Raw genomic sequence first — 17,332 nt, 5'->3', positions numbered from 1 at the left:
TATTATTACACGTGACTCCTTTTAAGCAGTCATATGATGCATTATTAATATAAAGATATTGATTTCTGGGGCTTTAACAAGTGATTGAAAAAAAAAACTCCAGAGAGTAGCTGACATGTGCCTTGTTTTTCATCATTTCATTCACATTTTTCTTCTACTCCTCTGTTTGATTCATGCAAGACCTTTATTTTGTTTTTGTATCGACGACTGTAATCACAAGGATAATTCTTAATGTAAATGAATGACATCATGAGGACAATGATCAAGTTTCTGGAAGGTAAAATCAAGTCCTAGTCAAGCTGTTGTTGCCTGTCGCAATGTTTCCTTGTAAATATTTCCTTGGCACAATGGAAGAGACTCTGCAGCAGCACTCACTGAAATCAATATTAGATTTTCCTTCCTTATTCCTTGTTCTAATAAATGAATGCACCATCTTTTGTCACAGATTTTTTTTTTTTTTTTAATTTGGTGTTCATATCAGTTATATTGAAATATTACAAGTGAACTACTGGAATCTACAGTGGTGGCATTGCTAGAAATCCAGTGGGGCAAGTGATCAGGTGACCACAGAGGTGGCAAAAAGCTCTTAGATTTATTATTTATTTGAAAGAGTAAATAAAGGTGGACACTGAAGTCTGGCTTAAACTGGTAGATTTTGGATTAATTGAAGGTGTAGCCTGTCAACAAACACATTTTTGGTGAAATTCCTCTTGTCGCTGCTTTGTCCAGATGTCAGCAATAAAAGTGAGTAAAATGTTATCATAACCATTTGAAATGAGGCATAAAATAACAAAAAATATGTTTAAATCACAGTAATAAAGTCCTGATACGATAAACAATCACCTATTTATGCATCCAGCAGAAGCAGAGTAACACAAGCAGACAGAGGACAAACATGGCTAACTGTGTGAGCCTAAACCTTCAGCTCTAAAATAAGCCTTTTCTGACCCTGCAAGTGCTTAAAACGTCCTTGCTTTTTTCCCTCCCAGTAACATTTCCACGCTTAACACACTTGGTGGGGCAGATATTCAAAGAGCACACAGAGGACCGAGGCCATGCTGTAGCTCCCATCAATTAATCAAGACGTTGGAGGCTGTGTCCAGTCAACAAACTCCGTCACGAGCATCCATCACGTTGTTTATAGCCTAGAAACGCTCACACACACACACACACACACACACACACACACACACATACTTGTTGTCCTCTGACTGTCCACCATCACTACAGCAGTGTAGTTTTGTTTGTTTTTTCATGTGCCGATGATTTACAGTCTCTTGGTTTCAGGATCATACCGTGAGCTCTTTTGCTCCTGACGCATACTCACTGTAATATTGTTTCAAGGCAGAGCATGAGACTTAACTGTAACCTTTGTGGGAAACACTAGCTTATCCTCACACCTTTTATTGTCATAAATCTAACATAACAGTAAGCATCTCAGTAGCAATGCACAAGATACCAAGAATATCACACACATACATTTATTGAAGTACTTCAATAGAGGTGCATGCATTTTATTCTTGGCTTCTGTTGACACTTTGAACTTTTAATAACACAATATGCAAACAGCCAGGTGGTCATCTGGCACCCGCCACTGTTCTGTCTATTTCTGTAAGGTAATGTTTACTTTATTGTTGTTGGTTGAGTCTTTGTTACTCTCACATCAGGAGTTCAAATAGTTGTATTTTCCTTAATTCTCAACATGTCGGCGTGTGGTCTGTGTCCAGGTAATGAGTCACCACGACGACAGTATGTGCCAAATGAGAAAAAAGTTACCAATCTATGCCTGACTTTTGACTGAGAAAACTGCGAATACACTGTGGCAACCTATTAAACACACAAAAATACAATGAATGCCATTTGAAAACTTCATTAGCATTTCATTCCCAAAATATGTATAGCAGAGCTCCACGGGGACTGCATGCCATTCAAAAAAGGGCAAATTAACATAGTGCTGCTGTCACATGAAAACACTGCTCCGGTGCTGTTTTTCTTGCTCTTCCACTTAGTTATTTTGAATATTTTGAGGTAAATACATAATATTCTTTGACGTAAAATACATACGCATGCACTGGAAAATTATAAGCATCATATTTTGCAGCTACAAACGTTCAGCCAAGAGCAAGACCAGTATGAAAACAGTATGATGGCTACCAGTGCACAATCACATCTTATAAATTGTACCATCAGCACTAAGAAAAAAGATATATAGATGTATATTTGATAAACAGTTTGATAACATACAGAATACATCAGCTTCTATGTGTGCATACGATCACTGTGGAAATACTTTTCCTGCATCTGATCGGGTGAAGCTGTTACCCCGCAGCAAAGAGCAACTGTACATGAAATACAGCAAAGAATTTGGGTGCTGAACTTCTGCCTTTTGGCACAGCTGCAGTCAAATGAAAGCAAGATTATGTCACAGGACAGCAACTTAGTGCCGCTGTGCCATTTCTTCAGGCAGGATGTAGCAAAAGGCAGCAATTTAGGTATCTGCATCAGTAGATCCCCAGTGAATAGCCTTTTGAAATCCTGCAGCCTCCTTTTGAGTGCATTCATTCATAGTTACCTGCCATTAGAAGCTTAACATTAGACCTATCTGCTGGATCTGTACATCTGTATGCTTATATTGTCAGTGATATTTCAGGTATTTTTAATCTTATTTTTCCATATACAGGAGATAAAAAGAGTCTAGATTCATGCACTGTCTCATTTTGCATTGTTAGGTCACCTCTGTTCATAAAGGATGGCCCTTTTTTTGCTGACAAAGAGTCAGCTGTCTCCCCCTATGGTCCCTGTGCCACCTCTGATCCATTAAGTATCAGCTACCGAGGTAGGATATATAAGGTCTCAGTATCTAATCCCATTCATTGTGATATGATATGCAAGCCAGCAGAATGTCAGCTGAATGCCATGAGGACACTATGAAGCGTTCATTTGTGTGAAGTATACTGAATGAGTATTTGGAGCAGTGGTTCTCAAAGTGGGGTCCTTGAGGGGGTTCCAGGGGGTCCCCAGCAAAAAGAGGAACAATTTATTTTCACTATAATATCATCCATTAGTAACATGATAACAGAATGTGTGACTATATTGGTCATAGGTTTCAAACACTTTCTGTAATAAACCATTTAAAGCAAAAATCTTATCAAATGGGGGTCCACTAATTCAGAGGATAAATGCACACTGACCTCCTCTAATCATACATGCATCAACACCCGGCTGACAAACACACACTTGGGATTAGAAAAAGACCTTAACTTTACTAAAATAGAGACATTTTAAGTTGTCGTAGTAGGAAAAGCACAGGTGTTACTAATAACATTAACAGTGGCTCACTTCTCTCTAGGTGTCCCAGTAAGCCATGAGAGTGTGACAGAGAGCCAACGTGCACAAAACCAGAACCCTGAAACTGAAGCAGCTAAATGGAATCAGCCATGATTACATGTATGATTTACACCTGTGCTTTTTCTACTGTGACATGTTAAAAGACAGTGTGACAGTAACTGCAGTAATATTAACCTTTTTGTATCGATTCATCTGTTGATTATTTTCTTGATTAATCAATCAGTTGTTTGGTATATAAAAGGTCAGCAACTAGTGAGAAATGTTGATCGCTGTTTCCCACAACCCGAGGTGATGTCCTCAAATGTCTTGTTTTGTCCCAACCAACAGTCCACAACATAAAGATATTCATTTTACTGCCATAGAAGCCAAAGGAAACTAGAAAATGTTCACATTTAAGAAGCTGGAATCAGAGAATTTTGAAGTTTTCTTCTTAGAAAATGACTCAAAACAATTAATCGATTATCAAATTGGAGATTATTTTAATAGTTTGCAACTATTAATAAACTTGCAGCTTTTTAAGTTACCATTTGTTTTTGGAAGAAAGCAGTTAACTGTAGTGGATATCATCTCTTTCTTCAGCTTCACTGCATAAACAGCTGGCTTTCAGTAGTTCATACACACATGCTAATTAAGGAGCGCGCACATGTCGACACATCTGTAACCCAGGTGGGACTCGAACCCACAATCCCCAGCTCCGGAGGCTGATGCCTTATCCATTAGGCCACTGGGTCTGAGGATTCTAGACATCCTCCACTTACAAATCTTTGCTAATTTCCACTACACAATTTAATATTCTGCCGCCTATTGCTCATCATGTCTTCTTTACATAATTATCTCCATATAATTATGTTGGGTTTTTGCACAGATTATTTGCTTTTTGAAAAACTGCACTAATTCAACAGCCTGGCGTTCATGCATTACATATTGTGGACAGAAATCGCTCAGTAAAAATGCATTCAGGACAAACGTCAATTCAGGTGGGTTGAGCAATACATGAGTGACTGTTCTGTCCTTCAAATGAACCTGTTTTACAGCTGACTGGATGAGCACACTGGCTGAGCTACCCATAGTTCTTTGCATATTTCACAAATGTCCTTGAAACCAACCTACCCTATTCAATAAAGACAGATCAGTTCATGAACAGCTGAGTGGTCCATCGAGGGTCGACCATCCCATAAGAATGAAGCTGTTTTACGTTGTGTTTCAGTGTGAAAGTGGATATAGGTTTGTATAAGGAAGACATATTTTGTTTGTTTGGAAGGTGTGGAGTGCCTTTATGACATCTATCTCTCTTTTCACCTCTTCCCCTTGCCGACCCAAGTAGGTTTCTACATAGTTACTGTCCCAAAATAGCATACTCACCTCCTGTGTGTTGTTAAAAGTGCTGTAGCTGTAATTAAGAACCAGTGTGATACGCTTCACATCTGATAACTCAGAGGCAACTTTTGAGGTTTTTGGTCCGCAAACGTGAATTAACAAAATACATTTACGTGTTTTGATGTTATAGGAGAAATAGCGCTTCATCTTCATGTCAAACTGAAACTCCGCGTTGAATCACTACATCGCAAGGTGGATGAATGTGACGTCCTTATGACTTAGATTTCTCTCTGTCTGTAATGCAGAGGCACAGTATTTGCATTTTAAAGAACATTTTACAATATTATTGATTTCACAGCACATGCCTTCCTCTTTTTTGCCCATGCTTTTAGGCTTTTCTTTGCACTGTAGCGGCTCATATTCCTCTGTCTGAAGGGCACAGTGGCCTCTGTCAGGCTATTCTGTGAAGTCAGAGGGGAGGAGTGGTTAGCTTTGGAAATTAGTCCGCTGTCCATCATTCGTGCTGCACTCTGAGGTCCCTGGAGAGAGAAAGAGGGAAAGGCGAAGGCAGAGGGAAGGAAAGAAGCAGGCGGAGGGATTGCATGTAACTGTGCATGCGTGCGTGCGTGTGTGTGCGTGTGTGTGTGTACCAGGTATTCCTCATGTTGTGGGGACATAAATCTATTTACACAGTCATGTTGTGAGGACTCGCCTCTCTTATAGGGACAAAAAGCAAGTCCCCATAACGTAAATAATTAATTTTAGGGTGAAGACTTAGTTAAGGTTAGTTTAGGGTTATGTTAAGGTTAAGGTAAGGGTTAGGGTTAGGCAAGGTTAGGATAAGTCTCCAGGAAATGAATGTAAGTCAATGTAATGTCCTCTGAAGTGATGGAAACATAACTGTGTGTGTGTGTGTGTGTGTGTGTCCATCAACCCATAGAGGACCTCAGACGTCCCAGACAGGGGGAGGTGTGTACTGCTGCAATGCGTAAAGGCATCACAGCTTCATGCAGCGTGCAGACAGGCAAACTGAAAAGCTGAATGACTGACTGACTAGTCGACTGACTCGGGGGTTTATGCTATATAATAGTCTTATGAACTGAATAGCTCTCAGAATAGTTGATTTCCTAGCTGACTTCACAGGCTTTTCAGGTACGTCACACGTCTCTTAACAACCACAGGTGACGCCATCGTGCAGGTCTAAGTGTTCTATTTGAAGTTGAATCATCTGAGGAGAATGATTTATTTCCACATTTATGTGACTGAAACACAAAATCATCTTTAATGTCCCCTTCTGCTCAAAAGCGGCTTTAGCAACACACTCAGGTTGACCTTCAGTTTTACACTCAAAAGCTGTTTTCACTTTGTTTTCAGGAAAGTTTCTCTGTGCCCACCTTAAATCTGAGTTTAAAACATCTTGTCAACTAGTTTGGAAGCCAATTATGGTTCATTTTACAACTTACAAAAGTGTGATGTGGAAACTTGAAGCTTTCAGTGAAGTAGGAGTCAGCCTGTGTCCAGCAGCCTTTGAAATAAGAAATATTACCTGTAGCATATTTGTAGATTCTAAGGGGTAGATGTAATTTTAAGTTTAACAAGGTAATTGAACCATAACCCTGAAAAAAAAAACATATTAGACACAATTTATTATTCAAGTGTTAGGGTATTTTCATATATCTCAAAACGGATGGAATCTTTAACTTTATAGTAACTTGATCCCGACTCCTGTCATGACTCATGTCATTCATAAATTGTGCTTGTCACATAAATCTTTGACATAAATCTATGATTCCAATACTTCCTCTCATTTTTTTCCTTTCTCTTACCCTAGGACAAACAACATTCACATGAAACAACAACAACAACAAAAAAGCTTCACAGAGTACACAATTGCAAAATGTGTCTTTCCCCTCTTCAAACTAAAACAAGGAAAAATTATTACTGTATAAAAACAGTAACGGGGCAGTTATGTACAATTACATCTACAAAGACTATGCCTGCACAAAAATCAATTGAGCATCTCATTTATAAAATGTTAATCAATGATTTCTGTTGTCATCCTTAAAGGAGACATATCATGCTTTTTGCAATTTTTTGTCATTTATGATTTTTCATTTATGATGTCAGATGTCTTTGTTAAACATGGTCAGAGTTACAGAACTTGAGGTGAACATATGTAAAAATGCTCCCTGAAAGTCAAAACCCCAGGCTTCAACCTGCTCTGAACGCTCAGTTTGCAAAGTTACCTCTACTTCCTCTCTATTTCCTCCTCATGATGACATCAGACTGTTACATACGGCCATCCTCTCCGTAGCCTTGGTTGCTAACGTTGTTCCATGGGTTGCTTGTGTTGTCCACTCTCATATTTCAGATCGGATTTTGGCTTGAACATGTACGCAAGCATTTGATAAGTTGACATTTTGAGTAAAGAATGAGAAAAAGAAGTGAAAAATGACTACTACTGTTTGTTTACGTAGCCTCAGGAGCCCACGGATGTCTGCGGAGGGGCAGCTCCTGGGAGCCAATCAGAACAGAGTGGGCTCATTGGGAGGCGGGCCTTAAAGGGACAGGAGCTAAAACAGCCTGTTTCAGACAGAAGCTGAACTGAGGGGCTGCATAAAGGGCCAGTATAAGATACACAAGGAGTTTTTGGATCTGTAAATCATGCAAAGATAATCCGGTAGAACCACAAAAGGTGCAAGAACAGATATTGGGTGCTTTTTCTTCACCATCAAGGGAACTAGCCAACACTTGATAGGGAGAAAACACATTTTCTTTCTAAATGTATTTTCTCAATGTAGTCATTTATTCTCATTTACACAGATGCAATTTTGCAACAGAGGAGGATATGTATTAACATTAAGACAGCTGCACTCCATCATCACTAATTTTTTGCTATATTAGGTTTTGCTTTTTGTCAGCTCCCTCGGATCATCCTTTAAACTGATTTAACCTTATGTTCTCTTTTAAACCTACAGTAGCTGTGACAGGTTTTTTGTGTGTGCGTTCTTTTATCTCTGTGGATTTTGTCATCATGCAAGTCTCACTTGCCAGATGGAAAACACTGCATCTCCAAAATAGCACCGGTTTTGTTCTTAAGATATTCATTTCTTTTTTTTTTGCGGCTCATGTTATTGTTTTTGAAAAGGTTTCATCCATCCAGTGTCTATAGATTGTCTAAACCTGCACGACAGCATGTGGGCTTATCATTCTCTTAAAATGAAAATCACTGTAATTAGAGATATGAGATTTTTACTCAAGCGTGACACCAGAGCTGGCCATATTGTGGTGTCAAGAGATCATTTGCTCCCTGAGGTCCAACAGCAGGGTGAAGGAGTGGTGAAGGAAGCATCTCAGTGTGACAACTGGAAACACTCCAGTGTGCTGAGGTTACACTCGCTTGTGTTTCCATTGTGACAGATGACGTAAACAAGTGTATAATTCTGAGGTTAATGTTAATGCTGAGATGGATTTCCTCACTCGCCCTTGATAAGTGGGACAAAAGGAGGGGAAGGGTGCAGCTTAGATACTAAGTCACAGGTATATCAGGACAGTATTCAGTGTGCTCTGTCTCTGTGACAGAACATGACCCGGACTGGACCTCTGCACTGTTTTGTCTACTTATTTCAATCGCAGGACACGAGCAGTGCAAATCCTCCTGCTGCCCTCACTCTCCTCTGCATCTTCCCCTGTACCTGTCTGAAATAGGAATAAAATACTGCAGGAGGCTGGGCCCCCCACTCTCCTCTACAAAAACACTTGGAAAGCATCCAGAGTGGAGCGCATCGTGCCCTAGAAAGCTAGTGCAGTAGAATTGTCACGGAGCAATGCAGGGAAGAGAGGAACGTGACAGGACGGTGGGAGCTGGATTCACGCCCACCACACAAGCAAATATGAGCATAAAGGTAGTGCAGCGGACAGCGAATGCAGAGATTTGGATTTCTCTAAGTAGATTTAAGACATGGGTTTCTGTATAAAACGTCTCTGCTTTTGAAATAATGTTATGCAAATGGTGTGCCCTCCCCCGATGACTCTCGCTTGGTTAGATAAAAGTAATGGAAGGCGCTATCCAAGACCAAAGGACTGGACAGTGGCCGAACATCATTTCATTAAGTAAAATTCGATCACGGCCAAAGTGAAGCCAGTCACTAGATGCAATTACTTACTGAATATAAATAATTCTTCTACAGAGACTTCAGGGCAGCTTTAATTGGACGCTATAAAATGGAAAGACAAAAAAAAAAAAAAAAATAGATGAGTCCACAGTTCACAATAATCAATGATTTTCAACTGAAGCGCCTCAGCTTTAAGAAATGCATTTCGAGTGACAATAGCTGAGGATGTGTCACACATCTAAAACGGCCTCATAAACTGCTGTGAATGCTTACATTAGCTAATTGTGACGCCCAATTCCCCAAAGAAGAAACAAAAGAAGCATAGAGAATCGGATCTAGACCAAAGTGTTGTGTTCGCCTGAGGACACAAACTGCACCGGAGGCAGTTTCCTACAGGGCGCCTCTGTCAGGTCGCCCCTAGTCTGAACAGATGCTCCTTTGAGGTTAACGAAGGGAGGTGACTGTCTTTTACTGTCAGACACTCCGCGCTGCAATGATTTACACAAAAGGCTCTGAGCTCGACTCAAACGGATGAAAATCTCTTCTTTCGTTCCACAAGAAGAGAAAAAAAAATATCCAGTGAAATCAACAGAAGTAAAAAGTGTGGAGATTAGATATGTGTCCCGACTGATCTTTCTTTACAATAAAACTCTTATCAAGGTAGGATTTTTTATTAATTCTGTGGAGCAAATGGATGTTTCCCAGCAAAAGGAAATATGACTTTTTACGTAATTCTGCTCATCCCAACTCTTATCTTTTCATGGCTATAAAATGGAGACATAATAGACAGTTCCTCACAACACAGATCTTTTGTACCTGTGATAAAAAGCAAAGCCTTGTATTGTTTGAATTGATGGTAGGATAAAGCTGGACCGACTGCAGAGCTGAATAGACTTTTGACCTTTTCCAGGTGAGAAAAGAAAACAAGGAAATATGGAGGCACCAGCATGGAGAGTGACGCATGAGAAACGAGACTCGCCACCCCCGGCTTTTAGAGTGCATACATGTGTGTGTGTGCATCTATGCGTGTAGGAATATGTGTGTTCAATCGCATGAGCGTGCAAGCATCAGAGAGAGAGAGACAACAAGTGAAAAAGAGCGAAGAAAAGAGGCCGTGGAGTGTGCGTGTTTGTATGTATGTGTGTGTGTGTGTGTGTGTGTGCATGTGTGTGTTTGCTGGGTATTCTGTGAAGTCATCCTAATTAATAGCCGAGAGTGTTTGGCTGAAAGTGGTTTTCCTTAAATTAGAAAGCCCTCTGCTGTCCAACTTGGCAGCATAAACTAGCCAGATTAGCATCCATGTTCCTGAGAGCTTTAATAATGATATGTAACATATCTTTCTATGCAGAGCGCTTTCCAAACAAAGTGATACAAAGTGCTTTTCAAGAAAAATATATGAACTGTCTGTCTATCTATCTATCTATCTATCTGTCTATCTATCTATCTATCTATCTATCTATCTATCTATGGTGGATATTGACCACACTGAAGGAGAGTCTGCATCAGTTCAACGAATGGATGGAGGTAATATTGTGTGTGTGTGTGTGTGTGTGTGTGTGTGGTGTGTGTGTGTGTGTGTGTGTGTGTGTGCACGCTAGTGGTGCGGTCATCAATACTTCAAGGGTCATAGTTTGTGATTTTATGAGCTGTAGTCGTACTACTGTCTTTTATTTTATGTGTCAGTCACCCTAATCCTTCTCCCTCTCTCTCTCTCTCTCTCACACACACACACACACACACACACACACACACACACACACCATCCATCCCTCCGGTAATAAAGATTGTGCTGACAGGGCAATCTTACAGCAACCACCAATGGCTCATGTCCAGCGAGAAAGGGTGCGTCCGTGTGTGTGTGTGTGTGTGTGTGTGTGTGTGTGTGTGTGTGGGTGTTCATATATGTCTGTTTCCAGAGGGGAGGTGAGAGTGAGGGCACAGGTATGAACATTTTATTCCTTCCCACGTTTGAAAACACTGTTTACATGTTGAAAGTTGACATTTTTTAACAGTTATCTGTTAAATTAAATATTCTTTTCACCTCCATCTTTTCGTCTAGTGGTGGCAAACATGGACAAATATTACATAACATTAAATATAATATAGTTGATATAATATAATATATTGAATGGACACACAGGTGATGCCATTGAGAACCTAAACTCACTCATTTTAAAACATGGGAGTAGTGTCTGTGATGTCACTCAAAGTGATCTGGAGAGACGTGTTATACGTTTGATATGAGTTTACTTCCTGCGACCTGCTGTCAGCTAGTGAAGCAAAAATAAAAGGGGAAAATAAACACACTAAGCCTTAAACACAGACGAAAAACAGCAGTTTAGAAGCAGTTTATTAATATACTAATACAGATTTTTAACAAAAATCTAATATAATACAAGAAGCATTTTAGGATTTTTTTCACCCCACTGATATTCATGGTGTAGCAGTTTCAAATAAAAATACAATACCAGACTTATTTTGGGACTTACTGTACTCACAACTTATGTAAAGGAACAGGATTAGCACTGTGATAATTTCAGCCTTATCACTGAATTGTGCATTGTGTGCCACGGCATCAGATCTGGAGAGAAATCTGCTGGATTGGTTTACAGTTTGTCTCCAGATGGTTGAAGATGGAGCTTGAATGGACTCATGAAAAGTGAAGGAAAGACAAGTAAGTGCAGGTGTTTGTGGAGAAATGTGGAGAAACACTCACTCTAACTATACCACAGGTGTAAAATTATGACTGTTCAAGGTATGGCAACTTATAAATCTGAAAATGACTTTTTATCATATATTTTTATATGTTAACTTTTAAATGAAAATTGGTTAAAAACACTATTACTGACCCTCACAGTCTTTCTTTCCTCTGCTTTGTAATTCTGTAAAATGATTCCCTTCTTCCAGAAGACCATGAATCAGTGTTTATTGATTATGTTTCTGTCTTGTCCTGTGCACTGTGCAGACACAACACACACACACCTACACACACACACACACAAACTGCTGATGGTGAGCTTTCCAGTGCAGTGGAGATCTGTGAATACATTATATATACACTCGGAGGTCCATGCATATTTGATGGCTATAAAAAGGTAAAGCAGGGGGGAGAAGAATGATGGATCTCCTCCTCAAGCTGTGAGTTTAACACACTTTCTCCCTCAGAAAACTACGTGCTATCATTCATAATATCCCTCAAATTTTAATCACGAGCAGCACAGTGAGGATATTGCCTACGCCCTGATAGAAAACCATATTTACAACAAAAAAACCCCAGTGTCATTACATCCATCAGTCGTCCAGCAGTTGAAGAAAGTCAGCCACGTCTGCAGTCCTGCTAAACACCCTTTGGCTATAGTTGTCTATGCTTACAGTAGTAGCCTATATTTTCTCTTTCTCATTATTAAAAGTTTCGCCCTCGCATTTCTGCCACCACAGCAGGGTGTGAACTATATTACGTCAGTTTTCTATAAACGTCTAGACTAAAAGCCTTTTCTCCTCCTTGGAATTACTCTGTTTGCTTCAGCAGAAAACGCCCATACAGCCTCTCCCTGCTTTACATGTGACTTTGCAGATATGATGTGTGCCCTTGAAAGAGACCTTGGCTTGCATTGCAGTCATGATGATGGCAACGAGAACTGCACTCCGGCTACACTACTGCCCCTCTGTGGACAATATAGAGACTTGCATCTGACTACGGTATATCAAACCGGGGTATGATGGAGGTAGTTTGGTCATACAGGTGGAGGGAATTCCCCTCACTATTATGTATAATAATCTGATATGTTAGTCATGTATTATTAGTATTTTTGCTCTAAATATGGTGCTTGTTTAAAAATGTGTTTTCAACTCCACACGCATGAAAACAAGACTGAATGAGGACTTGATGGAATAATCGAGATGCCATATGTGTGACAAGAACAATAATGAAGAAGTGAAAGATAACCTGCTAGAATCAGTTGCTGGTTTTTGTTCAGTTTCCTTGTAACAGGCCCAATCTGATACATGAACCAAAAAAACAGTATACCACTTGAGGTTTATAGGGCTTTAACATTTATATGGCGTCAGGACACTCTGGTCCTCTGACTCGCTTGTTAATAAGTCTAGTTTTCAGTCTTGCCCTGCATTATTGATACAAAAACTACACAGTAACACTCTGGGAGGACTTTTACCATGTATTTTATGTCTTTGTGTGATGATGACAGCTGTGAGAGAACAACCAATTAAAAGTTCACCAGGTGACCAGCATTTAAATGTGACAAAACGAGTAGTATTGTGTATTTTTCCTAGAATCAGATTCCAGGAATCTAAATAGCAATATTGAAAATCTCATTTTCCTCCCATCCAAACACCAAACTGCTCCAGAAACATCAGAAGCTTATATGAAAAAAAAGATATGCAATTATTTCTCCCCTGAGGGATGATTTAAATTTCCTCTCTAATCTAAAGGAATTTAATCTGATAAAGGAAGCAGCCCATTGTATCAAATATGATGATGAATATGTTGTTACATAATATGATATAAGGCAATCATAAGAGGCATGTATCATATTTATGGTTGTCAAATCCAGCCCCACACTGTCCCAACAACACTGCAGTATCGCTAGATGTCAGACAGTATTAATGATTGAACCTCTTGATGTTTATCTGAGCGAATAAGATGCAGAGAAAGAAACAAAATGACCGATTCTCCTCGGAAAGAGAGAGGACAAAAGGGTCTTGTTGAACTTTCATGTTTCCCTTTATTGGTAATTCCTTTCAGTGAGTCTCCCTCCTTTATTATCAATAATGCAGCAGGAACAATGTTAAAAAGCGGAGACCAAAGAAAGAGAAATGGACAGTACATGAAAAGGAACGCAGATAACATCACACTGAGCAGTAACAACTGATAATCTGTGCGTCCGGATGTGATTTTGTTTATCTTCTGCCTTTATTTGCTGTTGTTGTTGTTGTTGTGTACCTATTTAGCCTGAGCCAGGGAAATCCTGTGCTTTCTCTCCCGGCTGTTATCTCACATAACTGCTGTGATAAGCAAGCTCTCTACACCCAAACCCAGCTAGTAAAAAACTACAGCTGGGGGATTCTTTATCCTGCTGCAACATGTAGGTGTGTGTGTGTGTGTGTGTGTGTGTGTGTGTGTGTGTGTGTGTGTGTGTGTGTTAATGTGTGAGAGGGGGAGAAATAGTGAAAATGGGAAAGAGAGAGAGATGCCTTGAAGTTATTCTGCATCACAAGAGCACAAATGTACAGTAAGCTCGGTGCTGTTTTGATATATTTTTGCATTTTTACCTGGCAGTGGTTGTAACATGAGGTATTTGATGTACTTTATCCTCTTTGGGTTCAAATTTGATATTGTAGTTTTTTTTTTTATCATTGTAGTGTAAAGACCAAGCAAAAACTGCCAGAGTCAGTTTAGGACCTTTTCAGTAAAGGAAAAAAAACAAACACTTGAGGACCAATATTCCTTCTGAGGTGATAGTTTTGTTTTTTTTTGTTTCACGTGTGAGCAGAACTTTTGTCTAGAAATCAATTTACAGCAAATTGATTATCAGAGGAACTTACATATATTGACATATATAACAGCACGTTGACATTTGTTGTTCCTGCGTTTACTCTAGTAAACAGAAAAGGCCCCAAAACACGACTACAAAAACGGCAGCATGACCTAAAGGGCGGATCTTATCCTGCCACTGCACAAAGACAAAACCACATGATGTCGTCACAAGTTGTGGACATTTAGAGTTCTGTACTACAAGACAATTTTAGAAAATGTGACACACTGTGACTGCAGTGGAATTCAGACAATTCAGTACAGCCAAGACCTAAATAAATATTATGTTTTAGTGCAACAAAATGGCTCAAATGAAACATATTCCATGTTGATGTTACAGAAAGGGAGGAACATGCTTCATTCATGTAGATTAACATGAAGTTTCTATTATGTTTTGTTCTTATGGTCATGTTTGAGACAAATGTTACCATGATGGAGGAACATAAATAATAATCTCAGACCTTTACATAAAAACATGTCAGACACATCTTTATAAGGTTAACTAGACATTTATTAGTCTGTTAAATAAAAACAAATCATACTCAAATTATGGAATTAAAAAAAACATCTGAATTGATAAAAACTGATGCAGTAAGCAGAGGGGAAGCTACGTACGATGGCACTATGAGTTCACAGACCGAATGTCATGTTGACTGACAGATTCTACGGTTTTAACTGAACATGCCAGCAGAGACAGCAGCCACTCCTGCAGCTCGCTGTTAAAAGCCGTGACAAAGAGCGCTAGACCCCGCTGCACTGCCCAGGCCGAGAGTATTAACACACACATACACATACACACATGCACACACACACTCAAACACATAGCAGTGTTTTTGTGATATCTCAGGGTTGAGTGGGAGGTGGAGGAGAGCAGAGGGGGAGATAAAGTAAATGCATTTCAGTCTCTGTGCACGTCCTACTGCATCACACTCTCTCACTCTCTCTCTCTCTCTCTCTCCTTCACTGTGACTCATCCCCCAGGCCGCCCTCCTTACCCCATCTCAACCTCTACACACAACCAACCATCGATCTGTCTACTCACTCCTATTTACTCCTCTCCTCCTTTCTCTCTCTTTCTTTCTTTCTTTTCTTCCTTCCTCTCTGCTTCACTCTCCACATCAGCCCTCGATCTTCATCAAAACTCTTTTATTCTTTCCTAACTTTTCATATTTCTTTAGGCATATCCCACTCAAGCTACCTCCTCCCATTTCCCTCCCAGTGCTCCTCCAAACCACCATGATGCCGTGAGTTATGCAACCTCAGCCCTGCTTGTGAGGGAAATAGCCCTGCAATGCAGCACAGTTATAAAATAGCAGCAGCCATTGTGGGGGCTGCAGCTGAGACAAAAAAAAAAAAAAAACACCACTGTGTGGTTGTACTGCTCTGCACTGGTGCTGCTGATAAACGCTGCTTTTGAGCCTTTATTTGTAAGTGTTTCTCTGTGGCAGGTTGGGTTCATGGCCGGAAGGGAGAACAGGCGTTTTAATAGCTTTTCTTCAAGGTCAAATCAGTGCAACCTGCTGGTGGGACTGTTTCCAGGCACAATGCAAGCAATGGTTCATACTGAGATGAATCGCTCTATATTAAAACACCTCCACCAAGTTATAACACTTCCAAAATTGAGAACTAGTTTTACATATTACATTTTAGACACAGAATCTGCTTGTCTGTCCTGAACAATGGTGTATAGGTGTGTTGTCTGATTTGTTTTCTCTCTGCAGATTTGATATTTGACTACAACAAAGGTTTTCCTTTGCTGTTAGCATTACAGTCAGCTGCATTAACTATTAAGGTTCACATACCTGCGCATTTCTCTTATTTGCAGAGTTGTTGCTAAGTTCCCTGACGTAGCTGTGGGCTGGTCTGCAGCAGCATAAAGCTTGACGAAGTACAGCAACTCCACTTCTGTCCATGCTTCAAGAAAATAAATGCTTGATGAACCCTCCCAAACTTTTGTAATCATCTCATGGAGAAAGGATCAAATGTATTTTTTTACTTAGTAAGATAGGTCTTGAAAAAATGCATAAAAAGATTCAAGACAAAACAGAACCGCTATGTCATGACAACTTCAAAAGGTTTTTGCTATCTTAGTAGTTCTCGATTTTCTTAGAGGTCACTAGTTTGGAGACAGTAATGGTCAACTACTGTTGATCACTCTATAGGTACTTTATCAACTATGCATCGCCTTTTATAAATCGACATGTTGTGTTTTGTTTGTAGTAAAAAGCACTACCCAGTACTATTTGTTTAAGTGTTTTGTACTGTGTATGTTGGGACTTTAATGCAGCACTAAGTGTATGCTGAGATTAGATCTAAATCATTTAATTCCTCTTTGAGTTTTTTTTATTATTATTGTGAAGCAGATAAATGACAATAAATTGAAGTACAGAAATCATATTTTTTATCACAGAAATTCTATATTTTTTGCCAGCAGTTTATTTTTCAACTATAAAACATCCTGTCCAGTACATTTCTTGGTCTGTTTAAAAAATATATACCTTTAAGGGAACCATATCACAAATATAAGTTGATATTATGGGTTGTATAAAGAAATTAATATCGGCTGGTGTATTATTGTTGTATTTTTGTAAACTCTCCAATACCAATATTGGTACCTGCCTCAAAAGTCATGTATTGGTCGGGCTATAATATAAATATAGAAAAGATGTGATTCTGAATAAAATTTCCTGTAACTAAGATGCTTACCCTCTTTTAAAGCTGAGTCTAGGTGGGTTAGAAGCATGAACTTTTAAGCTGAGGGTCACAACTGCAAATTTTCCAAATAATTTTCTGAATCTCCGCAAATTTATCTGAAGTCAACTCAACTCAACTTTATTTATATAGCACTTTACACACAAAACAGTTGACCCAGAGTGCTTTACAGCAAACACTGAGGAAAACAAAAAAAACAAAACAAAAGAAGACTACAGAGATTTCAGGAGAAATACCTGAGCTGGTTAAGTCAGGCACAGTTAATTAAAGACTAATGAGTAGAAGTGTG

General features: G+C 39.4%; 1 non-coding gene across 1 annotated transcript; it reads right to left on the bottom strand.

The window, feature by feature from the left end:
- Window positions 1-4,006: 4,006 nt before the first annotated feature.
- On the bottom strand, window positions 4,007-4,079 carry trnar-ccg (transfer RNA arginine (anticodon CCG)). The gene has a single exon. It is a non-coding gene; the product is annotated as a tRNA-Arg (tRNA).
- Between the last annotated feature and the right edge of the window lie 13,253 nt (window positions 4,080-17,332).

The sequence above is a fragment of the Thunnus thynnus genome, chromosome 3, assembly GCF_963924715.1.
Source record: "Thunnus thynnus chromosome 3, fThuThy2.1, whole genome shotgun sequence".
NCBI classification, from domain to species: Eukaryota; Metazoa; Chordata; class Actinopteri; order Scombriformes; family Scombridae; genus Thunnus; species Thunnus thynnus.
This window is presented reverse-complemented; position numbering and strand designations above follow the sequence as displayed.